The following is a 15,527-nucleotide window of genomic DNA, read 5'->3' on the forward strand; positions in this document are numbered from 1 at the left end:
TCCAGAGATGATAACCTACAAAGGAAGAAAGAGACATGACTATGAAAAGAGACATGTATCTTCAGATATGACTACTGTGAGAATTTGTTTTGCTGGTCCATGGTTCTATATGCTAAGGGTTTTATTTTTAAAGTTTTTTTTTTTAAACAAATATCTCAATTTGGAGGGAGGGTAGTGAATGGCATAAATTAATAAGAAAATTAAAATTAAATAGAAAATAATTGTAACTAGAAACAATTGGGCGGCTTAGTTGATAGAATCCTGGATGGAAGATCTGAGTTTAAATCTGTTCTCAGACATTTACTAGTTGTGTGACTCTGGGCAAGTCACTTGACTTCAATCTGGTTCAATTTCCTTAACTCTAAAATGGGAATAATAATAGCACCTACCTCCCAGTATTGTTGTGAGGATCTAATAAGATAATAATTGTAAAATGCTTGGCATATAGTAAATGTTATGTAAATAATGTAATTATAGAAATATAATAATAATAATATTATTGGTAGTAGTAAAGCATTTGATATTCATAGAACCTGGAACATAGTAAGTATATATATAAATGTTAGCTTTTATTAGTTTAAATACACTTTTAAAAGTTCTAACTAGAGATCTAGGTTCTAGTCCCTGCTCTGGCATTTCCTATCTGTTGGACCCTGAGAATAAAAGGAACACTGATCAGTGAGAAGACATGGATTTAAATCCTTTTTGATTTTTTGATACTGAGTCCAGTGATCTTTAACAAGATACTTAGCCTCTCTAGGCCTCATTTTCTCATCAGTAAAATGGGAATGTTGAACTAGATGGATCAGAGGTTTTTTCCTGCTCTGGACCCATGACTCCAAGTTACTTAGCTTTTCTGAACCCTAGGTTGCTCATCTGGAAAGTGAAGCTAGTGATACTAGCATTCAAAGGATTTTTTTAAAGCCTTACAGTCTAAAGAAATATAAATTGTCATTATTCTCAACAATGAAACCATAATAATGATAGCAATAATTTTAAATAAACATATGATAAACCACTAAGATAAATGATCTCCAGACAGTTGTTTCTTTTTTTGAAAATTTGATTTTCTTTTTTTTATTATAGCTTTTTATTTACAAATATATGCATAGGTAATTTTTCAGCATTGACAGTTGCAAATCCTTTTGTTCCAACTTTTTCCCTCCTTCCCCTTACCCCTTCCCACAGATGGCAGGTTTACCAATATATGTTAAATATGTTAAAGTATAAGTTAAATACAATATATGTATACATGTCCAAACAGTTATTTTGCTGTATAAAAAAAGTCAGACTTTGAAATAGTGTACAATTAGCCTATGAAGGAAATAAAAAATGCAGGCAGACAAAAATACAGGGATTGGGAATTCTAGGTAATGGTTCATAGTCATCTCCCAGAGTTCTTTCCCTGGGTGTAGCTGGTTCAGTTCATTACTGCTCTGTTGGAACTAATTTGGTTCATCTCATTGCTGAAGTGGGCCACGTCCATCAGAATTGATCATCATATAGTACTGTTGTTGAAGTAAGTAATGGTCTTCTGGTCCTACTCATTTTACTTAGCATCAGTTCATGTAAGTCTCTCCAGGCCTTTCTGAAATCATCCTGTTGGTCATTTCTTACACAACAATAATATTCCATAATATTCATATACCACAATTTATTCAGCCATTCTCCAATTGATGGGCACCACTCAGTTTCCAGTTTCTGGCCACTACAAAAAGGGTTGCCACAAACATTCTTGTACATACAGGTCCCTTTCCCTTCTTTAAAATCTCTTTGGGATATAAGCCTAGTAATAACACTGATGAGTCAAAGGGTATGCACAGTTTGGTAGCTTTTTGAGCATAGTTCCCAATTGCTCTCCAGAATAGCTGGATGTATTCATAATTCCACCAGCAATGTATCAGTGTCCCTGTTTTCCCACCTCCTCTCCAACATTCTGCAATATCTTTCCCTGTCATTCTAGCCAATCTGACAGGTGTATAGTGCTATCTCAGAGTTGTCTTAATTTGTATTTCTCTGATTAATAATGACTTGGAGCATCTTTTCATATGGCTAGAAATAGTTTCAATTTCTTCATCTGAGAATTGTCTGTTCATATCCTTTGACCATTTATCAATTAGAGAATGGCTTGATTTCTCATAAATTAGAGACAATTCTCTATATATTTTGGAAATGAGGCCTTTATCAGAACCTTTGACTATAAAAATATTTTCTCTGTTTATTGCTTCCCTTCTAATCTTGTCTACATTAGTTTTGTTTGTACAAAACTTTTCAATTTGATATAATCAAATTTTTTTATTTTGTGATCAATTATGATCTCTAGTTTTTCTTTGGTCATAAATTCCTTCCTCTTCCACAGCAGACAGTTTTTTTTTTTTAAATAACTTTTTATCGACAGAACCCATGCCAACATTATCTCTTGCACTCACTTCTGATCTGATTTTTCCCCTCTCTCCCTCCACCCCCTCCCCCAGATGGCAAGCAGTCCTATACATGTTAAGTATGTCACAGTATATCCTAGATACAGAAGGTAGAAATAACGCAGGAAGAAAAACAAAAATGCAAACAGTTTACTTTATTTCCCAGTGTTCTTTCTTTGGGTGTAGCTGAGCAGACAGTTTAAAAAAAAAATTGTAGTGCATAGATTAGAGCTAAAATGCATTTTACAAATCATCTAGCCAACCCCCATTCATTTTATTGATAGGAAAACTAAGATCCAGGGAGAAATAACTCAGTCATGCCGAGAGTGAACAATAGCTGTAAGAGTAGAGCCCACATCTCTCATTACCTTATAACTTTTCCCCCACAGTACATAAGCATTCTAAGTTTCTAAGATTCTAAGCAATAGTTATAGTAAGCTTCTCTGGAGTGTTAGAAAGACCAAGTTGAACAAGGAAACACTGATTCAGACATTAGCTGATGAAGGAAAGATATTTTAGTCATTTGGCCCTTTTCTTCTGTTTCATGAGATCTTGCTCATGTTGACCACTCAGAAGTGAGAATTCATAAGAATGAAGCCTTGATCTTTTACAAGGATCAAACCCAGAAAGCTTCAGAAGTCTTACCATGTAAGTACAGAAGCATCAGGGCAGAGGCACTGTTGGCTGTGGGCACTTGTAGGAGAGTGGAACTCTTGTTTTGGGGTTTCTGGTCAGAGTGGAGAGCTGGAGGGAAGCTGAGATATCATCATATCCACCTCATGATTAGAAGAGCTTACATTAAAACTTTTTGTTAAAAAAATGAACCAGCAAAGAAGAAAGAACCCCACCACTGAAACATATTATGGGAATGGGGAAGACCAGGATTCATTTTCAGAGGTGGACACTTTAGGGGAAAAAAGCCTCTATTCAAAAGAATATGTTAAATGGCTCCCTGCTCAGAGAGAATTTATAGAAGAATTAAAAAATCTAATGAGAGACATTGAGGAAAAACTAAAGAAAAAATGAAAACCACTCCAGAAAAACAGGAAGATTATGAAAAAAAGTTAACCAATTAAAAAAGGAGGTACGAGTCTCAAAGATGAAAATAACTCTTTGAAAATAAGAATCAGGAAAGGTGAAGTCAGTGATACGTGAGAGATCAAGAAATTACAAAACAGATTATAAAGAATGAAAAAAATGGAATAGAATGTGAAACATCTTATAAGAAAAACAACAGATCTGGAGAACAGATCAAGAAGAGAAAATATATGAATAATTGGATTGCCAGAAAATTGTGATCTTGACATGAGTACCTTGACACAATAATGCAGCAAGTAATCCAATAAAGTCCTGGAGTGATAGAACATAAGGAGAAAACAAAAATAGAAAAAAAATCCACTAATCACCACCTCAATGAGATCCTTTGTGAAAAATACATAGGAATATCATCACCAAATTTTGAAACCCCCAGATCAAAGAGAAAAATTTGCAAGAAACAAGAAAAAAAAGTGTAAGCTCAAAATAAAGATTGGCAGAGTAAAGATAAAAATAGTAATCATGTTATACAAATGAAGAGCTCATAGTTTGGAAAACTAACTTACATTGGGAATGAGTTCAACAAGCAAAACATACCATGAAGACTATAGCACTTTCTAAAATTTATAAAGAAATAATGGGGGTGGGATAGGTGGATACATAACCAAAGGATGAGGGAAGAAGACAAGGGAGAATGAGGGACAGGCTAAGTAATAGTAAGCCAAGTTAAGGAGCATAATTTAATGAAAGAGTATGCAGGAATAGGAAAGACATAAGTGTATCTGGTATATGTGTGTGTGCGAGTGTGTATCTACATACGTATACATAAATATATCTTTTCTTAACTATAGCTTGCTTGGGGATGGCGGAGTAATAAAAGGGAAATATGTGTGTGTTTCTGTGAATATATATATCTACATATGTATAAATAAATATATTCTTTCTTAATTACATCCTGCTTGGGAATGGGGGGGGGAATGAAAGAGGGAAAAAAGAATAAAGTAAACAAGGTGCACAGCAAAAGAACAATTTACAGGGAAGTTAAAAATAGATGGACACTCATGGATATAATTTCTTCTACTAATATATAGACTTTCTTAAATTGTCATTTATTTTGAATCCTTGCTGATGTTCTACTGGGCACATGATAATGCTCTCTTTTGTTTTGTATTGCTTTTCTGTTTTTCTTTTTGCTTATTCTGTTTCTTTAAATAAAATAAATTTGGAAAAAAATACAAAACCCCTCAAAAGTCTTGCCAGGTTGCCCTACCTATATTTTGTCATTTATATTCTGGTAATCATGACTTTAATGATACAAAAGATTTACAATCTCATTAGTATGATAAAGATTACTGGCTTGGGAGTCAAAGAATCTGGGTTCAAATCCTGCTCCTATGATTCCTTTTGTGAATAAAGGCAAATCCTTTCGTTTCCCTGGATCTCAGTTTCTTTAGCTGTAAAATGAGGAGTTTGGATTGGATGACTTCTAAAGTGTAATCCTAATCTATTATATGATGATGGATTGTAACCTTTCCATAACTCTTTGTGAATTGCTGTTGATGGGATAATTTACTATCTGTTGACCAGTCTTCTAGTGATGACTTAGTTTAAGAGGAGGGAGACATAGTTTCTCAAAGGGAGGAAGGACATTGTCTTCAACTTACTACTTGCATAACTCTAGAGAACCCCAGGTTAAGCTTCAGCCATTGTGAGCTATTGGAAGAGGACTTCATAAAGACAGGATGGGAGAATATTATTTTTATTAACTACCATCTTGAATTTTACAGCTGATACCACAATGTGATCACATTTTCAGCCATACAACAATGCTACCTTGGCAAAGCAGATGATATCATTCCCATTTATAGATTAGAAAAATGAAGCCCAGTGAGGTGAAATGTATTGCTCATAACACAGAGCAGAGGAGTACTAGAGCTGTAACATAAATTCAGGTCTTCTCATCCCAATCTGCTCGGCTCCTCTTTGCTGCCTAAGAGCAAATACACTGACATAGATTGAAAGTTCTTCCAGATGAAAAGCCTTATATCTTTTTTGGGAACATGGGAAAAAATATTGTCATTTTCATCAGTCATCATTATGCTAATGATCCAAGGATCCATGCCTTTTGCTTTTCTCCATAAATACCACAAAATGTGACTTGGCCAGAATGTTTTAAATACTTTCTTTGATCAGTTGGGTCATCTCCATGGATATTGCAAGAACAGCCTTGACTCGAGTCAGAGGAGGGGGTTCAAATATCTCCTCTGACATTACTCCCTTAATGATCCTGGATAAATTACTTCATTTCCCCAGGCCACAGTTCTCTTGACTATAAAATGAAAGACTAGAAAGCTTCTGAGGTCCCTTCCAGCTCCACATCCATGATCTTAAATTCTTTTTTTCATCTAGATTATTTCTGTGGCATGTTCATATTTCAGTCAAACCCCTTTTGAATTTTCTTGGCAAAGATACTAGAGTGATTTTGTCATTTCCTTCTCCAGTTCATTTTACAGGTAAGGAAACTGAAGTAAACAGGGTTAAGTGACTTGCCCAGAGTCAGACAGCTAGTATTTGAATTCAGGAAGAGTCTTTTAGACTACAAGTCATGTACTCTATCCACTGTTCCACCTAGCTACTAGATTGTGCACAATTATCTCTCACCTGGTCTTCCAAGCTCTTCACTCTCTTGTACATGTTCCACAAGATACCAAAATAATTTTCTTAATGCATTGCTCTAAACATGTAACTCTCCTTCTCAAAATCCTGCAAAGACTCCCCATTGACTAATAACAGACTACATTTCTATATTGCTTTAAGGTTTACAAAGTACTCTTGTTCACAACAACCTTGTGAGGAAGATAATACAAATTTTATTATCGAATCCATTTCATAAAGCTGGAAACTAAGATTTTGAGACTTTCCCATGATCACATACCCAGTAAGTTTCTAAGATAAGGTTCAAATCCCCATTGAACTCCTGTGTCCAGGTTCAGAGCACTATCCAGTATGCTGCCAACCAACCAAATTATACATCCTTGATCCTAGTATTGAAAGGCCCTTTGCATCCTCTCTCTCTTTCCAGCCTTATCTCAAATTATTCCCTTTCACAAACTTTGTTCAAACTATATTGATCTAGTCTCTGTCCACTGCTGCCTTTCTTGCCTTCTGTTTTCAAACTGCCATTTTTGGAATGTAATACTCCATTCTTTCACAGACTCCTGAAGTCCTTCTCTCCCTCAATGTCCAGGTCTATTGTCACCTTTGCTAGAAAGCTTTCTTTATCCCCCTCAGGACAATCATGTTTGCTTCCTCCTCAAGTGTCTTTTAGGTGCCTTTTCTCTGGATTTCTCCTTTATTTCCATCACAGTTTTCATATAGCAAGGTTATTTTCATCCATCTTGTCTCACCCATAAGGCAATTAGGTGGCACAGTGAATAGAATTCTAGGCCTAGAGTCATTAAAATATAAGTTCAAATTTAACCTCATACATTTACTTGACAAATCATTTATTCTTTATTCACCTCAGTTTCTTCGACTGTAAAATGGGAATAATAATATATAAATATTATATAATTATAGTTTTATAATAATAGTTATATGATAGTAATTCAACCTCCCAGGGTTGTTGAGAGGATCAAATGAGATAATATTTATAAGGTATATTATTTAATATATTTATAATATTATTTTATAATATATTATTATATATAATATTTTATATATGATATATTACATACTATTAATATTGATTATAAATATATTTATAATATTTATAAAGCTGAGGCTCAATTCCTGGCATATAGTAGGCACTTAATAAATGTTTCATTCTTTTCCATTAAATTTTAAGTACTTTGAAGTTAAGGTCTACCTTTTTAAAATTTAATCTTTGTGCTCTAGAAGCTTCAGAGTTCTCTGCACTTAGTAGGCAGTTAATACTAGAAGAATCAAACTGTCAACTGATACAAAATTTTAAAAAAATTATGATTTCTCCTATCTGTACAAATGTACTTTAAATGCAAATAACTTATACTAAAAATAAAAAATAATAAAATATTATAATTTTACTCTGACACATTCACTGTATACACACACATTCATACACATATATTTGTATATATATTACATAATGAATATATATTCAATTGCTGTATCATAGTTCTCTTAGGTATTCATAATCAAATAAATTAGAAGTACTTTTTTTTACCAATCCAAGAGTTGTCTTTCTTATCACTATGCAGGGATAATGAAATGAGTATCTAGGTTCCATGTTCTGGAGACAAAGGATTTGGATTCAAAATCTACCTTGGATATTTGTTGCCTGAATAGTATTAGACAAAACAAATATCTCCCTGAGCCATGGTTTCCTCCTATGTAACATGAGAGAATCAGAATAGAATGCTTTTGAGGTCCCTTGCAACTCTAAATCTATGATCCTATGAGTAATAAAAAAAAAGATATCTTTGATAAAATAATTTAAACATTTAGAGATATCCACCCTCCCCTTGAAAGATCATAACATATTGGGAAGGCCTTGATTTTTCCCTTATGAACTATCCTATCCTCCTCCATCCCACCCTCTGTAAGTTTTATCATAAAACAGGAGAAATTTGTTTCAACTTAAGCACTCTGTTCTCCGAAGTGATTTCGCTTCTCCCTTTTATTTTTCCCTCGATTAATTTCCAACTAATCCACTTCTTGATCGCCCCTTTGGAGTTAATGCATGTGGTGTGTGTGCATGCGAGTGGTGAGTGATGAGGCTGAGGAGCGATGGAGGTGTTTGGCTCTGTAATTTCATCCTTGAATTTTGTGATTACTAACTGGACAACTTTTTTAATTTGCTCTTTTGTCTCGATTCCCTGGCTGACAATCTGCTCGGTGAGCTAGGCTTTTTAATCAATCACCTAGATAATCAAATGTCACTGGCTATCTGCTCCGTGTAATTACTTTTGCAATTAAAAATCAACCTCAAGTTGCCTCATCTAATTAGAGGGATGGGCAGATTTTCATCTAGATTGATTTTTTAATAAATATTGACTTAAAATGCCATAATCTCATCATATTCTTTCATTTTCTTTGTACCAAAAATCAAACAAATGGAAGAATTAACAAGCAGAAGGATCCGTGGGACTTCAAAGGCGTTAGCTAGTTCAGACATACAAAATTGTGCTGCGCTGAAGCCTAGCTTATGTAGCCCTAATAACAACATTCAACAGCCTCCACCTCTTATTGGAAAAGAGAACAAAGCGACCAACTATTTCATTGCACACAGATTTTGTTGCAAGTTACACTAAAATTTCTGAAAAGTGTTTAATTGTCATGCAGGCGGTGTTAGCATAATTGACTGGGGGTGGTGGTGGTTTGTATTGCAGCCTTTAATACTCTTGGAATTTTTATCATTAGCACAAAGAAACAACAAGCAGTCCTCCCCCCTCCCTCCCCAACATTGTTAATGCTTGTCCCTCTTCTAGTGGTTTTTTTGTAACCATGTAAACTTCATAAGGGAGGATAATTTCCTTGCCTTTGCTGTCTTGTATCTTTTATGTATTGTAATTAAAACAATGTCAATAACACAGTTCATTGCTTTTTCGTTGTAGTTGGTGGTGTTGAACATGAGAAATCAGCAATATTGCCAGGATTACCTATAGGAAAATAATAAACGGTGGTCTGGGAACAATCATCTTTTGGTTGACAGTAACAATGTTTTCAGATTCCAAAATCCAAACAACGGGGACAGAATTCTCTTTGTCATTGTGACAAAGAGGGAAAAGATGTCCATCCAGAGCCACTAACACTCTTGAGAGCACATGGAGGGACTTTTTGTCTTCTCTTTCTAGCTTACTGTGCTTTGGAGGAGCCCTTTAGGAAGCTGCTGGACCCATGGGAGAATTCTATGGGCACAACCCCATCTAAGGGACCAGCCCCAATTGCCAGAGTATGACATGGTTTTTTGCTAACGTTATTTACAGAGACAAACACAAATCTGAGAACAGGGAGAAAGAAAAAAAGATAATTTTAACCCATTCCTTAGCTAAAAGTAAAAAAAGCATCCACCTGGCAAATTTCAGCAATATCGTCTCCAAAAGGGTACTGAAATCACAATATCTTTAAAAAAGATTTTTTTTTTCTTCATTGCTTCTTTACTACATATTTAATTGCACTGTGGGTCAGATCACATCCATATCAATCATTAGAACATAGGCATTAAGTCTCTCTCTGTGTGCTATCCTGGATGAGGGTGTGGGGGTGAGCAGTGTAAGCAGTTTGTAAGTTAGATTTCAAAATGCTCATTGCCAAGTCAAGAAATGTTCCACAATCATTACAAAGCAGAGGTGGAGGGAAGTGGTTTGTTTGGCTAGGGAAGTGGGAAAGAAGATCAGAGAATAACAGAGTTTAAAGAGGGGAAGAAGAAAGGGTGAACAGATGTTAAGAAAAGTGTAAAAAAGATGGGCGAATGCTGTGAGCTGTGTTGGTTACTTCTTAAAGGGCATATCAACCCTCTGAATAACCAGAAATTCTTTGTGTTTCATTTTTAGGAGAATGAACAAATACAAAAAAAATGCACTGATATCAGAGATTTATTTATCAAAAAAAAAAAAATACTGAGCAATATTTGACAGTTAGAACGATGCCCTTGTGTCTCTAGCCAACCTTTAAGATTCTCTCAGGGTCATCAGACCCTGCTTCCTGAAGTACATCCTCCCACAATGACTGATACCTCTGAACTTTGCCTTATGGTCTTTCAAAGGCATAAAATATAAACAACATCCCCTGTATCTACCTATCACCCCTAACTTTTAATCAACAGAGTCCTTCTCACAGACCTTCTCCCTAAGCTCCTATAAGGTAAAGGACAAGGATCACATGGTTATAGGCTAATACTTTCCCTACTCCCTCTACCTCCCATGTAGAACTATATTCACAATGAGACTGAACTCTTATGTTGCTATTCTAACACTTCTCTCTCCCTTCATGTACATCTACTTCCTTCTTTACTTTTCTCCCAACATCTATTAATTTAAAATTAGTTATAACTTTGTTCATTTGTCCCTTTTCTTCCCTCTGGGTTCTAGTAGAACACATCCCATTTCTCATGAAATACATGCGAATTTTCATAAAGAGTCCTACTCATGTTGCCAAGTCTTCTTTTCTGATGCATCCTCCCCTATTCTTCTTGTGCTGAGATTGACTTCTTCAATTGGCTGGTACACTCTCTTCACTCCTCATATGAAAAGTGCCAATGAGATGTCACAGACATGTCATTTGGGGAAAATGCTAGTATCAGAGGTTGCTTTCTGGGGGCAAAAAGAACCTTTCCTCTTAAAGTTGGGCACCACTATCGTGGTATCCATGAACATTCTTTCTCCCCTGCTAGAGGAACCAATCAGCTAGTGCCCAACCCAAACTCACCAATACTGTTCATTCATTGACTGTTTACCTTAAGCCATTATCACAGTCTCCTGGCCTACCAAATATAGTGAATACCCAATGGAACATCTTGCTCATATCTGTAACATTTAGAAGCTAAAAATATGAACTGGTTCATGAAGGGCTTAGAGCAGAGGTTGGCAAACTTTCAACAATTGTATGCTGAGTGTTGACCTCTTTTCCAGGCATGCTTGTGGGAGGAAGTAGTGTATCCTGAGCATTGACTTCTGACTCTTTCAAGAGGAACAGTGACCACACTATCTGACAACTTGAAGGGAGTAGCTAGTATGAACTTAGCAACATGGCAAGACTTGAAGTGCTACCTACTGGGGTTCACTGAATATTGACCTGTTTGTCATTTATTTGAATGTTTCATCAATATGTTAAACTCAAGGTGCACAAAACTGAACTGAATATACCCCCCCCTATCCAAACTTCTCTATTTCTATGTAGGGCAATTCTTCCCTTTCCTTCTCCCCTGCTTCATAATCTGATTATATCTAAATCTCCCATATTCAAATGGTCAAATTTTGTTTATTCTACCTCTCCTCTTTTTGAGCATCTATCCCTTTCTCTCCCTTCCCTTGTTCAGCTATTGTTGACTGGACTCTTGGTTTCTAATCACTCTCCTTTTCCATCTATCCTCCCCATCACTGCTACAATAATGTCCTAAGGCACAGATCTTGCTTTGTCACTTCCTTGTGCAAAAAGTCTTCAGTAGCTTCCATTTGATTCTAGAATAAAATGCAAACTCCTCAGCCTGGAATTTAAAGTCCTTCTTTAGCCTATCTCACATTACTATTGCTCATGTACTTCAGACACAACCATTGACTGTTCCCCAAACTCAACAATCCATACCTTCTCATTGGCTGATCCTCATCCCCATCTCTGTATTTTCAGAATCCTCTTCATAGTAGTGCAATGGAAAGGCCATTAGCTTTAGAGACAAAAGACTTTGATTGAAATTTCAGCTCTATTTACTACTTATGTGACTTTGGACAAATATTTGTGGTCTCAGTTTCCTTCTTTGCAAAATGGAAGTATTGGACTGGATGATCTTCCACTTTTTCCAGCTCTAAATCTGTGATCTCATGATCTTCCCCCTCTCCCCCTACACCTAGCTAATTAGTCTTCTCCCTTTCAAACAAACCTTCAGCTGATGGCTTTCCCCAACACTGAAAGATGAAGGAGGAGGTACATACAGCCTGGATGAGACACAGAAAGATCAGGAGAGGAAGAACTTTGTAGAAATGGCTTCTTAGAATGGTGAAAAAGACAAGGAAGGTTATCATCAAACAAAAGAGTCCCATGATCTCAGATAAGGCAAAGTCTAGGATGGCACAGAAGAATTACTTCTTCAGGGAAGGAATCCTGGCATAATCAATGATGAGAATTCCAAATATGGCACTTTCCAATCCCAGCTCTGGAGCTGGTCATTCCCATGGTGGCAGTCCCAGCCCTGATTTATTTGGCTTCTGTGTCAATGCCCTTTAAAGTGGAGCTAGTTTGGAAGCCACATCTGAAGGTAATACCTGATATTGCCAAGATGCCCAGATTCTCATCTTTTCAAACCTCTGCCCCTTGAGTACCACTGTTAATTAACTGTTGGTTGACTCAGAACTAAGGACTATTCCTCACAAGAGCTGGGGCAGAGATAAACATGGAGAAGGGGTACATTCTCATAGGGCAAGAGCAAAGCAGAGGAGCTGCTGGCAGGACAAGATCAACAATCATCTGAATTTTATTTAAGACTCAGCTCAGCTCCTCTGTGAGGTCTTTCTCAACCTCCCAGTTGCAAATCTTCTCTCTCTGCTCAAACAACTTTGTATTTATTTACCTGAGATTGTGTTATATACCAGGAAAAGAATTTCAGCTCCTTGTACACAGTAGGCATTTAGTAAGTGGTTGAATTGAATTTAATCCTTCATATGTTGCCATTTCTTGGTTTCTATATAAAGCTGTGAGTAGATGGTAAACCTATAAATGAATGTTAAGAATGTTTGAAATCCATCTCCAGCCTTTTGAAGCTGACTTCTTGAAAAGTACTTCATGAATCACTCTTTCAGAAACTGCCCCTTTGTTTACATCCCTTCACTGAAAAGAATGTAGAACTGAACTAGAGTGATATTACCGTTTTTTATGCATCTTTCTTGAAAGGACAATTTATAATATACTTTTGTATTAGTTTCAAAGCATCATTCAATACATACCTACATAATTATTAAGTACCTGCTTTGTGCCTTGTTAATATTTGTTTTGTCCTTTGTTCTCAAAGATGACTTTGACATCAGGGAAGTTATGCCATGATATGCAATGAATTGGATTTAAGAGAGGGAGACCTGGCCAAGGTTACCCTCTTTACTTTCTCCTTCAGAATCATTTGGGTCCAGTGGCCAGATATAAATCAGAATGACTGGAGATGGTCCTGGTTGCAGTGAGAGATTTTCACTTTTTTAAGGTAAGGTCTTTAATGGTTTTAGGCAATGCTCAATCAGTGATTAAAGCTAGGTAAGAAATGAGGGAGAGGATATAGTATATATATATATATATATATATATATGTATGTATATAAATCGTGTGTGTGTTTGTGTGTGTGTGTGTGTGTACATAGAAAGGAAAGATTCTTAGGGTTTCTGGTCAAAACTTTGTGCCTTAGGTACTCTAGGTATTAGAGATACAAAGATAAAATGAGAAATGTTCCTGATCTCATTTGGGCGTACATTCATTCAAGGTAAATAACATGTAAACATATAAAGATAATGAATATTAAGTAATTTTTTTGGGGGTGGTGGAACTACCAACTAGGTGGGTCAAAGAAAGGCCTCATTTTGAGCTTAGCTTTTGAGTTGAGCTTTGAAAGAAACTAGGGATTCTAAAAGGTAACAGAAATAAAAATAGGGTGGAGTCATCGGATCTGGGACAAGTCCCTTGACCTGTCTGAAATTCTATTTTCTCATCTGTAAAATGAAAGGGTTGTACTAGATGACCTCTGAGATCCCTCCTAGTGCTAGATTAATGATCATAATTTAGGTGAGGAGTATTCCAGGTTCAGACACATGCCCCAAAGTTTGCTATTCATCTCCACCATAGTCACAGTTCCTTAGCTTCTTAACAACCAGAATTCATAAGTATTTTGAGGCAAAACACTACATCACTTTAAAACCAAGTAGGAGGCACAGTGCTTTTGTAGCAGTTAGGAAGACCTGAGTTAGAATCCTGCCTCAGACATTAAATCAGCTGAATGATCCGAGGTAAGTCACATGACCTCTTTGTACCTGAGTTTCCCCCACAGCAAAATAAAATCACCTGCCTCACAGGGTTGTTGTGAAATACCTTGTAAGTTTCAGAGATATAGAAATTCAAGATGGTGTGAATTGTGATTGTGATGATTGCCAATTCTCCCTCAAGATGCTGCTTTGTACTGGTTTAACTAGGGACTTCATTGATCAATGTGCTCCCTTTGTTTTCTGACACTCACAGCTACTTTATGATACAATGAAACCCTGAAAGTAGATTGCCTTTCACCAATGGGGAAACTGAGTGCAGAAAAGTTGAATGATTTTTCTCCCCCTTAGGTTACATAGAGGAAAGCAGCAGAGCTGAGAAAAGAATTTAGGCCTTTGGACCTCCAGATCTGAGCTCAACTCTGTTGCCATTCTGCTTTCCAGTTTCTCTTCCTCTCTGCCATTTGCACTCTGGTTTTGTTATAATTCCCCCACTGAAATCACCAGCAGAACTGGCAGCTAGGCGACATATCAAAATGCAGAAATGACCTGATCAAAGGGGCTTTTTCTGAATAAGCCTGAGCAAATAAGTCTCCAGGAATACCTGAGTGCTCAATATCAGCTCAGCCTTGAGGATTAACTAGCAGAAGGGGCTGCAAAAGTGGTCTCCTTTATGCCTTCCTATCTCTCCTCTCGAAGAAAACAAACAGATCTTCTGTAAAGTCTTAATTGTCCATTAAGGCAGAATTGGTGACCATCCTTTCTGATCATTTTAGCCTGGAAAAATGCATTAGACATCGACTGCCCCAGCTTGCCAGTGGCAGTAGGTGACACTTGTGAGAAATAGTTTGGATATTATAGGCTTTTTAAAAATTGTAATTTCCCAAATTCAATCACAAGATTGTGGCTTTTTTACTATTTTTCTTCAACGTGTGATGAAATTAGCAGGGAAATTAAGACTGCTCTTCCTTTTTTTTTTTTTTTTCAGTATAAAATTTTAGCTGCGTTTGCATTTGGAAGAGGATTTGTGTGGAGCTAGAGGATTAAGGCCCATGAAATCATTATACAAATTTCCAAATGTCAAGTACTCTGATCGAGCTTATGATTTTATCTTCTTATTTTGACAGGAAACAGTGCTCGGTAACCCCTGTCTGGAAGCAGTCAGGGAAGAAAGCCAGGGAGGGTGGAATACAGAGGGATCTTGCAAGTTTCCTGGTTAGCTGTCTCTTTATTCTGAGCGCTTGTAGGACGAAGCGGTAATAGACATTTTCCTTTGCACAAAGTAATAAGGGCAGTACTTTATCGCACGATGCCTACCGCCAGTGGCAAAAGGAAATTAGAAAAGTCCAATGAAGCCGAGAAGTAATTAATCATCATACAGTGGGGCCTGTCAAATCAGAGGGGTCTTTCCAGCTGATAATGC

The 15,527-nt window shown here is 36.5% G+C and overlaps 1 long non-coding RNA gene across 2 annotated transcripts in view; it reads left to right on the forward strand.

The window, feature by feature from the left end:
* LOC127550716 (uncharacterized) overlaps positions 1–15,527 on the forward strand; it is a 67,560-nt gene that overhangs the window by 12,242 nt on the left and 39,791 nt on the right. The window contains exon 5 of one of the 2 annotated variants that reach the window (XR_007950928.1): positions 8,556–9,006. The exons of the other annotated variant lie outside the window; for it this stretch is intronic. This is a non-coding gene — a long non-coding RNA (uncharacterized LOC127550716). Of the gene's footprint in view, positions 1–8,555; positions 9,007–15,527 lie in introns of those variants that run through there. 2 annotated transcript variants of the gene reach the window in all.

Source organism: Antechinus flavipes, chromosome 2, assembly GCF_016432865.1.
Source record: "Antechinus flavipes isolate AdamAnt ecotype Samford, QLD, Australia chromosome 2, AdamAnt_v2, whole genome shotgun sequence".
NCBI classification, from domain to species: Eukaryota; Metazoa; Chordata; class Mammalia; order Dasyuromorphia; family Dasyuridae; genus Antechinus; species Antechinus flavipes.